The sequence below is a fragment of the Ambystoma mexicanum genome, chromosome 11, assembly GCF_040938575.1.
Source record: "Ambystoma mexicanum isolate Mex_15411 chromosome 11, UKY_AmexF1_1, whole genome shotgun sequence".
Classification (NCBI taxonomy): domain Eukaryota; kingdom Metazoa; phylum Chordata; class Amphibia; order Caudata; family Ambystomatidae; genus Ambystoma; species Ambystoma mexicanum.
Genome location: NC_090934.1, coordinates 758,294,224 through 758,308,972, shown reverse-complemented (window position 1 = coordinate 758,308,972; position 14,749 = coordinate 758,294,224).

The window sequence follows — 14,749 nt, the reverse complement described above, 5'->3', positions numbered from 1 at the left end:
GCTGCATCTTTTTCTTCATTTGTAAAGGTACTGTAAAACCAGACTGAAAGTACTTACCTCTCATGGTGAAAGTGCTTGAACTTTCCCACCTCACAGGCCTAATCAGCTTGTGACCCAACACATGATTCTTCTTTTTACAAACTATTCCTGATAATTTTGGCAGAGACTTTCCCATTTATCTACCAGACTGCTTTATCCTATCCAAGACTTTAGCCCATTGACTTTGGCCTAGCCTATTGAATTGAATTGACTCTTCTGGTGAACTAAAAATATCTGCACTGCCTAAGAAATAACTCTATTCTTTCTATGTTCTGATAACATATGCCTTTTTGCTCCTCCTTCAAAGTATTCTGAATGCCTCAGAAACTTAGAGTGTACAGTACTGAAGTATATTTGTGTGTGATTATATTGCCTCCTTCTTATGAATGTTTTATAACTGACAGTTAAATAATTGTAGAAGAATTTAACAAAGACACCTTAAGTGTAAGATTTGAACACCTCTGATTGTAGACCTCTGTGTAACATCATTACAGCTCACATTCCCTCTTGAGATAAGTCTGGCTGCTCAGCTCCGCTACAAAAACAGTGTAGTACAGACTTATACCAAAGGTTGGTTTTGCTTACACCTGTGGTCATAGTTGTGTGTAGTGGTCTCAAAGGGTACTGCATACAAACTTTGCCTAACAGTAATATTTGCAGGCACTGCTATAGCAGAGAAATGAGAAGTTGTCATTTGCTGAACCATGACAGCCCAAGCCTCACAGCCAAGAACTGAGATTGTCCATCTTAATATATACGGTTTGTGATTTGCTAGCCTTTTACTGTTATGCTGAATCTTCTGTCAAATGAAGGCTATCACAGACATGTTTGTCAAATATAAGAATCTAGGGTAATTGTTATATTCTCAAAATGCTCTTAGTTTTTATGCAAATCAGCCTGCAATTCACATTGGTGCTGTTGGTCTGCATCCCCTTTCTTTTAGGTGATTATGTATAGAATGAGTTTAATTGTTTAAAATGAGACAGTGATTTATTTACATGTAATTATATTTTTACAAACCAACACAAAAGAGATGCATATATATTGTGCAGACTGGCTCAAAAGAAGACCATCTGTTACTCATCGAACCAAGGGTTCCGGAGATGTGGAGCTATGCGTTGGTTCTGGGAGGGATGGCCTTGATTGAAGAGCCTGGGTTATACCTTAACCCAGGCCTCCTCTCTTGAGGGAAACTCTTTTTATGATACACCCCTCTGCTGGAATATTTATATCAGCCAGAGGAACAAATCAAACAAAAGAGTGGGGAGAACACACCGCTACATAATCAGGCTGCAAGAAAAGCCAGTATGATTAGTGTTTAATGTCGACCAGCATAACAGTCCTATCTAGAAGGAGGATATTCACCTGCCTAGGAATTGGGCTGATCCGATATTGGGTTTGATGTTTGAGTCATACTCTTATCCCCTCAAGGATCTAAAAGACAGTGGGCCTTATTGGGAGTTTGGAGGTAGCCATACCGTTCTTAGCAGCATGGCTACCCCCAAACCAGGTACCGGGTCCCAAAAATAGGGAATTACTGGGCCAAGCCGACTATAGCGGGCCCGGTAATTCCCATTCTCGGGACCCGTGCCCGGTACATCACCATTCCCATTTGAGCCACCATAGGTCTCAATGGGAATGGGGAGGATGCTAACAACAGGCCCGTTAATGACGGACCCGTTGTTAGCATCTTGGTCTGCTAGCGGGTCCCGCTCTGCAAGTCTGGTCTGGCCAGGCATCCAGAGTGGGACCTGCTGCAGACCTCGTAATGTGGCAGCCCGGAAGGAACGGTGCCGGTCCCTTACCGGCACTGTGCATTCCGCGGCCGCCTTCCTCGTAATGAGGCCCATTGAGTGGAATTACCCCTATGTTAACATATGAAGATAAGAAAAAGGTGGGACGATGGAGTTTCCTTACCAGGTGCAGGTGTAATGCAGCAGAAGTAGAGAGAATCCCAGAAGGAGTTAACTGAACCAACGACAAGGATAAAATAATAAACGGGTGGTAGTTAGTAAGGAAACTAACCCTGACCGGCACGAGGGCCGGACTGGGATCGAGATGTGCACACTCTATGTCACCTGCAGAGCGTCCTGGTAGTGTGCACAGTGTTCCAGTCAGTCCTTTCTGCAATATGTAGATGGCAGTAGTGGGAGGTGAAGCTGAAGAAAAAAAACCTGGAGAGGTGGAGAACAACACAAGGTAGCGTTGGTCAAATAGGCAGTTGGTAACAGTACAGCATTTTCCTGGGCGTGAGGCAGTCCATATATAGACCGGAGAAAGAGCCCCGGAATGAGGGAAGCGATGTTAGAATTGAGCAAGTTCTTGTAGGGAAAATAGGTCAGGGACCTGATTCAAAGCAAGTAGTTAGCAGGGCGAAAGAACAAGCAGTTTGGGGATGCGCTGAGTCAGAATCCAGAATAGCAATAATAGGCAGAAGAGCCTGAGGCAAGAACAATCCATTTCAGCAAAACAGGGTCGAAGCTGGAAGGAAATCATCAAGAATGTACCGGAATCTTGGTAATAAGGAATAGCTCATTAGAAGCAGCGAGTTCCTGCTCTGTTACTCTTTTGAATCGTAACTGGGGGTGGAGCCAGCGGCCACAAGCAGATGACTCTGCTCACTTCAGAACATGGACGTTGTTGTCAAGGCAACGGATCTCCGGCATGTCAATGCTGCTGCTGATCGTTTTCAGGGCAGCTTCCAGCGGGTGTAAAACGAAGCAGCTAATTGCCGATTCCTAAGTGTGATGGTCCTGAGTTTGTGCTGCCGTGGGGGTCGTGGACAGGGAGATGTGACACCAGCTATGGGGCAATTACTGGTGTTTTGGGGCACAGCTATTACAGGTGTATCCTTACAGGGTCAAATGCAGGCATACTGGTGCAAAGAACCAAAAATAGGTGAGAACCAACTACCCCTCCCTTTTCTTTTGCAGCATATAGAGAGAGTTTTGGTTTTACTGGACACACTGCTGGCCAGAGCGACAGACTTGCAACATTGTGGACCCTTTACCAAAGTCTATCTTTGGTGTCTATCATCAAGGAGGATCATTCAAATACTACCTTTACCATGGAGCACACAGAGTGGCAGAGTGTTTTGGTGTTCTGGTGCTCTGGGATCGGGATAGGGCGAGCCATCTATCCTCAAAACTAACTCACGTTACTGCGGAGCCGCTACGGAGCTTATGGGGGAAGAAAATGCTGACACAGCAAAAAAAGCCCATCAGGAGCACAGACCCAACAGTAGGTAAGATGGCCATGCTTAATCAAACATCAGCCCCCGAGCAAGGGATCCCACTCCCATGCCATGAAGGTGTGATTGCAGCCCTGACGTACTCGCAGGTGACCGGCACCCTTCACTCGAGGGCCCAGCGGTTAGAATGCTTGCAATGACTGCGCTGAAGGGAAACAACACGCAGTAAGGAGAGAACCTTGGAAGGAATCCAAATGAGCGGCAAGGTCCCCAAGCTGGAAATCCTGACCATGCCAAGGGCGAAGTGATGGGAATGAGGGCTATGGGAAGCTGCAAGGAACTATTATTGCCTGCAAGAGGGAACGTGGACACGGAAGAGGTGAGTTGCAATGTTCCCAAGGAAGGGGAGAATTCTGCTTCCCAAGTCTATCAATGGAACGAATGGGACAAGGAACTGGAAAAACATGTATCCGGAAGCAAAACTCGTATTGAATTGGAGCTGCCACCAATGAATGCCCTTAAAAACTCAGACCTAGCAGCGCAACGGACCCGAGAATTAACAGAACTGGCGGCAACAATTTTGTCCCAGAAAAGAAAATATTTAGCAACCATTCAAGACAGGCTAACTGCCTTGGAACACAACTTGTCAAATGATGAACTAGGTGCTAAATACTCACAGCCTGCAAGACTAGGGGGGCCCCCAGTGGAAGGATTTGTTGCAAATTTGTTAATGTATCAATTGAAACGGTTGTTGTTCCCCAGTTTTTGAAAAATGCCTGGGTAATGCCCATCCTTAAAAAGCCAGGCCTATCGGCTGACCTACCCAGAAATTTCAGGCCCATTACAAACACCCCTTTTCTCCTGAGAATTCTGGACCAAGTGGCATATAGACAAATAGCTGAGCACCTGAAAGAACATCCTATTCTGAATGATCACCAGTCGGGCTTCTGGGTCAGATTTGGAACAGAGACAGCTCTTTTAGAACTAAAATCCAAGCTATTGGAACCATATGAACAAAAACAAAGCCTCCCTGCTGATGCTACTGGTTCTCTCGGCAGCCTTAGACCTGCCGGACCATCATATCATGTCCACCAGGTTGAAGGAGGTCGCTAATTTTTCACCCTTAGCAGCCCAATGATCTCTTCCTTTTGCAGTAATCGGGTAAGCAGAGTTTTCTACAATGAGGCTGAAGCTACACCCAACGACATTAGTTTGGGGGTACCACAGGGTGCGTGTACCTCACCCTGTTTGTACAACATATTTACAGTCCCTCTCTGGTCCGTAATCTTACATAACATCTTTACCAATGTCATTGAAACCAGATCCATACCGGAATCCTGGCGATTATCATTAGTCATACCAATTTACAAAAGTGGAGATTGATCCCTACCTCGAAACTATAGACCTATCTCATTAACAGATGTAATGGGAACATTTTTCTCTCATTTCATCCCTCAGGATTTCAATCTATGGACCAAACAAGAAATGAAACGTGATCCTCATCAGACGAGTTTCGTGGCGGGCATGGGCACTGCCATTAATCTCATGTCTCTGTATGCTATTAAACATGAACATCATAGATCAAAGCAACTCTTGTATTGGGCATACATTGACTTGCATGCTGCTTTTGACTCTGTTTCACGAGACTTGCTAATCAAAAACTTACAAAAAGCAGAATGTCCAGAGACCATCCTAGATATTAGTCACGAACTCCGTTCTGATACTATAATGCAGGTCCGATTGAACATCGAGGGTACTCTCTCGGCTCCAATAAAAGTTAATAGAGGCTTGAGGCAAGGTTGTATCCTTGCCTCAGCCCTATTTAACTCCTTTTTGTATGATATGCCCGAGATATTTATGAATGTGCACACTGAGGCTCCAAGATTGGGTCGTGAGAGAGTGACGGCGTTACTGTATGCCCATGATTTGATTTGAATCTCTAAAACTCCAATTGGCTTACAAAACTCACTACATGCATTGGCAGATTATATGAAATCTAACCAGTTGACAATTAATATTGCTAAATCTAAGATCACGATTTGTAATGCGCCTAGGAACAGGTCAAACAAACACTACTGGAAGCTACAAGAGTCAGAGCTCGAAGTTATAGTACAATACACATATTTGGGTATGAGAATTGTAAACAAACACTCTAATGAAGCTCATGTAGAAATCTTACATTCCAGAGTTACGACTGCTATCTTCCAAACTAAAGTGATACACAAATATGGCAAAGTTTCAATCTCTTCTGATATAACATACTATAACCAAAAAACAACTCTGGTACTCCTATATGGGTTAGACACATGGCTTAACCTGGTGAATGATATCTTACAAAAATTTGAAGGAAAAATACTGGAGATCAGTTCTAAATCTGCCTCAATGTGTTCCAGTTGTGTTTGTGCGCCACAAGCTTGGTTTACTATCTTTAGCGATCAAATATCAATGGTGACAGTGTGCCTTACTGAGGAAATGCATATTGACGGGTACATCAAACACTCTGCTTTTGTCCCTCTCTTCTTTTATGTTGAAATCTGACTATGTTTTTGCCATTAAATGGAAAACAGCAGTATTTAATATAATGGCTGTGGCAGATCTCTCATTAGATATATTGTTGGAGGACCCGATTAGAGCTAAGAGGAAATTATATCTCTATGACTGGCTAAAGACACGAGAGCAATGCTGCACATATAAGGATTTCAGAGACAATCCATTTGCAATTAAAAAGTTTGGGCAGTGTGAACCTTATCTGATTCACTATCCTTCAGCTACTTTACAATTTAGATACAATTTGACTTTTGCCGATTTTGTAAAAACGCAAGTCATAAAGAATCTCTTAGACACATTGGGCCTCATTCCGAGTACGGCGCTAACCAATGGCGCTATTAACGCCTTGGTTGACGCCGTACCCGGACCGGCAGCGCCTTGGTGGATGGCGGAATTACCGCCCCATTCCAAGGGTGGCGGGGCGGTAATTCCCCAATCCCCATTTACCCTTCCCCATTGCCATTTTTGCCCCATAGGGCATAATGGGAGTGGGGAAGGCGTTAATTACGCCACCGTAAATTACGGTGGCGTAATTAACATCAAGGTCCCTTAGCGCCATGGTTTTTAACACCTGCTAAAAGCAGGTGTTAAAACCTCCATGGCGCAAAGGGAACTCGGAGTATGGCGGTAAGGGATTACCGCCACCGCTCTCGTTAGCGGTGGCCGCTATCCCTTACCGCCATACTCGGAATGAGGCCCATTGTTAGAGTGTGTTGAACTAGTTGACAAAAGAGAAATGTATCTAACTAAACATTATATTCAGTTTACCACTCTTAATGATGATGAGAAATGGAACCTATATTTTTCTACCAATCGTATGTCGATTCACATTTCAACTAAAAACTTCTTAGAAAAAGTGTTTGAAGTGTGACAAAATGGTAATAGGGACGTTTGAGATTTCATGTAACATATTCTGCTAAATTAGTATATTGTTGACACAAATGTGAAGAAATGGAAGAGTACTTTCTTTTATTAACTGTCTGCTAGTATTTTAATTTGTGTATCATGTATTACAAAAACTATTGTAAAGTTGATTTATCAGCTATGAACAATAACAGTCCCTCTTTTTGCTATGTTAGCTCACGACGGGGTGATATTCAAAAACTATGCCTACAATACGTAGTGCGTCATCCCATTGTCTGGTAATCACGATCTGGATGAAGTATTGATTAATAAGATCTATGCCCTGATTGAGACCTGAATGGTCCTTAATAAGCTTGCACTGAATAAAGAAAAAACAGAGCTGTTGGTGGTTGGATCACCCTGTATGTTGCAGAAATTGGGATCTTCATATTAATGTTTTCATACAGGAGCTGCAAAAATCACTGCGCTTAAGAAAGTTAAAATGTTGGGGGTCCTTTTTGACCAACACCTCAGCATGAAGCCGCATGTATGTAGTTTGGTGTCGTCCTGTGCTTATTATATCAAGCTTCTGGGCCATCTAAGATCCGAGACAATCGCAAGAGCGATTGTAGGAGCTAAAATTGACTACTGTTCCAGTCTACTTGTGGGCATCAATAAATCTATCTGCAATAGGTTGCAGGTCTCCCAGAATGGAGCTGTAAAGTTGGTGATGGGTCTTGCTCGCAGAGACCATGTCACTGCTGCAATACATGCTCTTCACTGGCTACCGGTCGAGTCGAGAATTATTTTCCGACTATTGGTCATCACGCAGAAGTGTAGACAAAGAAAGATGCCTGCATATCTCCAATCTCTTCTTTCTAATAACATTTATGGCAGAAAATTGAGATCCAGCAACCAAAATTATTTAATGATACCTAGGTGTAGGACCGAGAAGGCCTCTAAGGGAGCCTTTTTTGCAATCGCCCTTAGGGCTTGGAATGACCTTTCGCTGGAGCTTAGAGGTACTGATTCAATAGATGCATTTAAAAGGAAGTTGAGACTCTTCTGTTTGCCTAGGATCCTAGGGATATGATCTCTCTTCTCCCTGTTATCCGTGTATGTCTGCGGATCTTCTGTGTTCCTTGTTGTGTCCTGTTGCACCCTTAAGCCTTCGGGTCCATGGCTGCGCATAACAAATTTATTAAAGTAAAAGTAAAGTAAATGATACTTTTGACGGATAAAGAAGGGGCTGACTTAGATGATCCTGCGCCCTTGATGACACTGCTACCAGCACCTGCATCTACCTCGCAAGTCTTCCATTCACGGGATAAAAGCATGTCAGCTAGTGATTCCAATGATTCATCAGGGATAAGCCGCTTTGACTCCTCGTGGGGTAAGCAAAATTGTCGGAACAGAGACCCGAGGTTGACTATGGACTCAAACCAGCTCAGCAGGTGATAATGGCTGCTTTTTCGACATCACTTGTACCTTTCACCAAACTATATGAGCCTATTCATAATTCCCTCCAAGATCAGTCGACCCTGATTGCAATGTTCCAGTCAAAAATGAATGCCTGGAAGGTCTTACTATCAAGGTAGAAGAACGCTTAAATAGAGAAGCGGAAACCTCACTCCAGTGGCAGAATAGCCTATGTGATATGGCGAGGAGAGAGTCCACAGACAAATCCCTCCAAATGGACGCTATTTTAGAGGACTGCAAATCGATGAGATCTAAATGGAAGCAAGAACAGATCCTGATCCCTCCCAAAGCTAAACCAATGAACAGCAATTAGAACAGGAGAAGGTTGAAGTGCATGCTATAGAAAAACCTATTGTCTTAGAACAAAGAGACAGATGTATTCTCCATATTCAAAGGGAATCCAACTCAAGAAGCTCCAGGGATGGCTGCCTGAAGGCCGAGCTCCTACACCTGCACAGAATTCCCTGCCCTGCCATGGCTGATTTAGTCAATTCAGACTCTAAACAACCAGATAAACGACAACAAGTCAGTGGAGACGGAGGTGTGCCCTCAGATGAAAGAGTGGACATAATGTTGGACTTGCTGACTAGCTGACTCTGTTTGTCAATGAGATTAAAGATAAGATGACCAAGGCGGAAGAAAGGTACACTGAATTGGCAACTAATAATAGAGTGGAGACTCATTTGAATGTAGTGGATGGAAATGTGGAAAGGATGGAAAATCACATTAAAGATCTGCAGCTGAGGAATGAGAAATTGTCTCAGAAGCTCTCTGAACAGGAAAACATTTCTAGGAGAAGTAATATCCGGATTGCTGGTGTTGCTGAGGACGCTGAGAGGGGAAAGCCTATGGAGTTTGTGGAGAAGATGCTGATCTCATTACTCAAGCTGGACCCTAAGTTGAATCTGGAATTGGAGAGGGCACACAGGAGCTTGGGGCCCAAACCTAGTATGGGCCAACGATCTAGACATTTTGTGGTGACATTTTTGAGGTTTCCTGTGAAGGAAATGATACTTAAAAAGTCTCGTGAACTGCATGATTTATCTTGGAATGGCCATAAAGTGATGATCTTTGGGGATCTTAGCCGTGATATCCTTGACAAGAGGAGAGAATTCAAAGCAGCAAAGGACAAGGCAAAGGCAAAGAATCTTAAATATTACATGGTGTATCCTGTCATCTTCCGTGTTGTCAAAGACGGCAGATTATTCTTCTTCCAAGACAGTAAGAGTGCTGAGGCTTATCTCAGTGACTTGGGAAATGAGGTGGACTTGGAGCAGCCCATGGAAGCAATTGCTTCCACTTCGCAAAGGTCTTTGCCACCCAAGAAGAAAAGATAAACTATTTCTGTTTTGTTGGGGTTTTTCTTTTCCTCCCTATGTTTTTATATACTTTAACTTTATTTTTCTTTTTATTTATGAAGCTCTGTTTAAGCTGTTAAAAATAAAAATAAAAAACAAACAAAAGAAAAATGGCGTTTTTGGTGAACCGTTAAGTCGGTTACATTTTATTTACTTTTATGCTGATTTCATGCTACACGATACGTAACATTAGAGGAATGGCCCATACAGCATTGATCACGTTCATACGACATCCGCTGAACGTGACTGGAGATGGAACGTGGAGAATGCATGGCGACGCGGTTCGTAGCTCCGGTGACTCCGTGCCTGCCGGCCTGCATACTGACTGCAACTGCGGAGAAAATTACTCACCCGCTCGATCGCAGGTGAGGATTGGGCCGGAAGTTGTCTGCTAACGACCACGAGCACGGAGAAAATGACTTGCCCACTCTATTGCAGGTGAGAAAATGGGCCGGACGTTGTCTGCTGACAGGCAGTGTACTGTGAGGGTGAGCGGAGACTATCCACATGCCGGGAGTGCTCCGTGTCCCTTTGAATCTTTGCGCGTTCCGCCGTTCTGTCGGATGATTCATTTATGGAGGGTGGCATTTGTACGCACGCTCCACCCAAACAAGTCACCAAATAGGAATGTAGATCACTTTTGCTATGGGTTTCCATGTATTGGTGAGAGCGGCTGGAAACAATGACATGATGTCTGGCCGGTCCATGCTTTAGATATGTACCGGTACGGATTCTCTTGATGTTGATTGCCTGTTCACTGGATTTTTCTTTTTGAACGGGACTGCGTTGCCTTAACATGTGCATACTATTGATTTGGAGGGAGGATGCCCCCGTGTTATGTTCAATTTTGTGACCAGTTGCAAGGGGGTAGAGGGGTGAACCTGCTGTTTTGATGTTTTTTTGGGGAATGCGGCTATTGGTGGTTTTCTATGCACTACTGGATCATTATAAAGCCGTTACGTCTTCTGGGTTCAGTATGTGTAGTACTAAAATGTAATTTTAGTTTGCTTGACCTTGTGTGGGGGGCTCTTTTACTCTGAAATGTTTGAGGCTCTTTGATGCTTTAAGGGTGTCACTGTTTAAAACGTTTCCTGAAAATTCATCTGTTCATGGAAATGGAATGAAAATTGTGGTTCATTGATTGATATATGGCAATTGCAAATTCCTACATAGTTCAAAGTTATTGGCTCTGTACTGCATCCCTCTATGCCTCTTCGCAGTCTTGCCTTCGGTCTATGTAATAAGACTGATTCTGAATGTTGAGCAGCAGGTTGTTTCTGTGTTTGTACTGCTGACTTTTATAGATGCCAGGCTACCTCACCAGTACCTGAGGTGAAGTTCAGGGAGCAGTGATTGGATCAGTGTTTTCTGGAGCTGTGAGAGTACAGATGTAGAAACAACTGTTTGTTTACTTTGCTTTGAAGTTGTACTGGCTGTTGGTGCCTTGGGTATGCAGCTTGAGGGGTCTTGAATTACAAATGTTTGACAAAGGGCGGGGAGGTGGGGTAGGGATAGTTATTGCTAAATTGTTGAATTGGGATTAAGAATCAGGTGTAGGTTCTGGAGTGATAGTGATTCTGGAAACAGGAATAGTTGTACATTTTAGGACTCAGTTTCACCTGGTGATAGCGCTGGGTGTGTGGTTTGATTCGGGGTATGTGTACCTACGTGTTCTGTATGTTTGTTTGTGTTTCTGTTTGTCATGTTTCTTAATGTTGTTTATTGTCTTGAGTGCACACTTGCAATTATTCTATTACTATTTCGACTCCCTTGGTTACCATGGGGATGGCTGAATTGAACATATGCTCTTGGAATGTTAAAGGCCTGAACATCCCTCGGAAGAGGAAGGAGATGCTAACCAGGTTGAGAAGGGAAAAGATCGACATTGCAATGGTTCAGGAGACTCATTTGCTAGGTGAGTCAATGCACCTTCTTAAGAATAAATGGTTCACAAACGTTGTATTAAACTGTCACTGTTACAAATCGAGAGGGGTGGGTATATTATTGCGCAAGGGGTTGAATTTGGTGGTGGATAAAGTGGTAATGGATGGGGAGGGTAGAATGGTTTTCATGGATGTTAAAGGATAGTTCCGGGACTTTTTTTTTATTGTCCCTACGGTTCGGCCATGTGTTTTTAAGCATAAATCGGTAGATCGTAGAAAACTTTCCTATGTACCTTACCCGACTTTTCGTCCATTAACGCACTCGAAATCAGCTGCCATTTTCTGATAATCCTATCATTTCCCCCCATCGACCTGGCTCACCTGATTTTGCGGCACTAAATCAAATCCCCCGCCCCTGAGCCTGACATCAGCAGACGCGTACCGCCCATTTCCCAACGCCAAAGCACGTTTCGTGTCAACAATCGCTGCGCCTCAGCTAATGAAGTGTCGCCATGGAAATGGCAGGACGCCTCTTTCCTCAATAAGTATAAACACACCGTTTCACAACACACAGCAGCAGATTTTCGATTCCATTACTCTCTCTGTGTTACTTTGAGTATTCTGTGACTCGTTTCTGTGCTCTGGTCAGCTACCTTCGCCGCTTCTAGGCCTTGTGAACACCTGTACCATCTCTGTAAATTATTTTACTTTCTTTACCACACAATGGCTACAATAATGCCGTATATGTACGAGCCCGAGTACACCGAGGAAGAACTACTGGAAAGGCAAGCACGCGAAAACGATGGGGATTCGGACGGCAGTTGGGAGGACCAGTCAACGGATGAAGAGCCTGGACCATGTCGCATGGACGGCGTCTCCACCTGGTGCACATGCAATCGGTGCGAGCTAATGCCAACTGAGGAGGAGAACTGCTGCTGCCGTGAAAATTCCGGGTGCTTGGCCTACATTTCGGAAGGCGAGCCAAGTCCGCAATGCATCACCGAGCTGCCACAGTTCAGGGAAGCCTGCCTCTCACGGACCGTGTTGAGGATGATGATGGTGCTTATGCACGAACTTCGCGGCACTGTTCGTCCGCGTAATCCGAGTAACGAGTAAGTATACTCTGGTTGTGATGTCAGTGATGCCACTACTATTTCATGGTCGTCTCCCGCATATAAAATTACATCTACATATCATTCGAATGCATGTAAATTCGTTCCATATTGTGCATTTTCTAGATAGAATTTTTTTCAAAGCAGAATGACATTTTTTACCTGAATCGACAGTGATAAGAAAGTTTTGTCATTTTAATACAGTTTGCATCTTTCATTTTCACAGGTGGTACAGGCTGGTGGCCTATCGTTGCTTCACTTGGTGGCTTCACGGGAGGCTCGGACACCGCGTTCGGAGAGTAATACCTGCCTGTGCGGTACTTGCCATTAGACAACATTTCCCCAGCGACAGTGGACAATACCGCGGATTTTCCCTGGATGTGCTGCAACCGGAACTTTACAATGTGTAATGTTTATTATTTATGTTCAATTGAAATTAAGATCTAAAATAAAACCCAACATATATTTTAACAATGGTTGTTTTGATTTTTTAAATGAATCTAGTGTGTCTCCATTGAATAGTCTTCCTGTGCCTTGTCTTGTCACACCACATGTCTCCGGCCAGCATCCTCCCTCACGCTGGCCGCCCACCTTCAATCCACATAACCGTTGAACCCATATGCAGCAGACATACATATGTTATTTTGCGGGTTGGCATCAAGCCTCCCGGCCTTGCCTCCTCCCCCAAAAATACTTACCACACCACTTTGTTCAAGCGTTGGCAATAAAAGGCCGTTGGATTTTATTGATACAAAACATGGTTATAGGTAAATAATCAATATAGTTGATCATAATAAATCATCCTTTTGGGCACCGGGTACAGAGATGACCCCCTCTGGCCCGTGCCGCCTTGCCACCACAGGCCAGCCTGCTGCTGACTAACTGCCTAGGCATCCAGGGTCTCCAGGGTGAACTGCACCCATATATTCTCCTGGGAGGGTGAGGTATTTATAAACTCACCCCCCTGCCTTCCATGTACTAGATCCTGCAGCCTGCCTCTTACATGCAGTTAGATGGCCTCTCCTTGGTGAGGCCCTGCGGCAAACGAGTCTTGTCTGCACGAGCACCGCCCCAATCCACCCCCCCGCCCTATCAAAGGCAGTTCGCACCGGGGTACTTGCGCTGGCAAGTGGAGCTGTCAGGGAGCGATAAAGGCCAAGAGGTGCCAAAGACCATGTACACTTCAAAGTGGTCTATAGAGCATGGGTTGTTGTTCCCATGTCTACCTCCAGACCCCGTGTCTCCTGCCAAGCATCCCCCCTCACGCTGGACGCCCCCCTGCAATCCACATAAGTGTGTCTCCATTCACGAGTCTTCCTGTGTCTTGTCTGCACGACCACCGCCCCAATCCACCCCCCGCCCTATCAAAGGCAGTTCGCACCGGGGTACTTGTGCTGGCAAGTGGAGCTGTCAGGGAGCGATAAAGGCCAAGAGGTGCCAAAGACCATGTACACTTCAAAGTGGTCTATAGAGCATGGGTTGTTGTTTCCATGTCTACCTCCAGACCCGGTGTCTCCTGCCAAGCATCCCCCCTCACGCTGGACGCCCCCCTGCAAACCGCATAATGCCACGACATATACACGTCATTCATTCACAAACACACCCCTGTTTCGAATTCTTTATAACCCACTTCATATTTCTAATGAGAACTTCGTTGCGCTTTGCTAGTCAACCCGTGAAGGTGCTGGTTATCTGCTCTTCGTCTCTGTGAACTTCCGTGACCACTTCGAGGAAACTCGTCAGTTTGCAACCTGTGAACTGCTCCCTGTTCTACGACAAGAAACTACTCTGATCCCTGCATCTAACTGTTTGTTCGTCAAGGTAAGGCCATGTACCATAATCATTTTGCGTCCAATTTCTTTTCGTTCAAGACAGTACATGCAAGGAACTAGTCACATGTTCTGAGTTTAGTCAAATTATTTTTCTATTTTTTTAAAGTTATTCAAATACTTATCCGCATGTGAATAACGTGTATAGTTCCAAGAACCAAAACGAACCTTGCATTGAACCCTTTATGTGTCATTTAATTTTTTAACACATTGGTATTCATATAGAATTGTTGATCTTTACTTTTCAGAACTTTCCACAATGCTTGCCTGTTCCATTGGCGGTTGCCCTTCGAAGACCCATAAAAAATCTGAAGGTACTATAATGCATGTTTTCCCTAAGACAATAGATCAGATAAGAGAATGGGTCCGATATTGCGGATATCCACCGTCTGAGCTTGAAAGTAGAGTCCTAGAAGTCTTTGCGGACAAGAGGGGTGATCGATACCGCATCTGCAGCAGGCACTTTAGC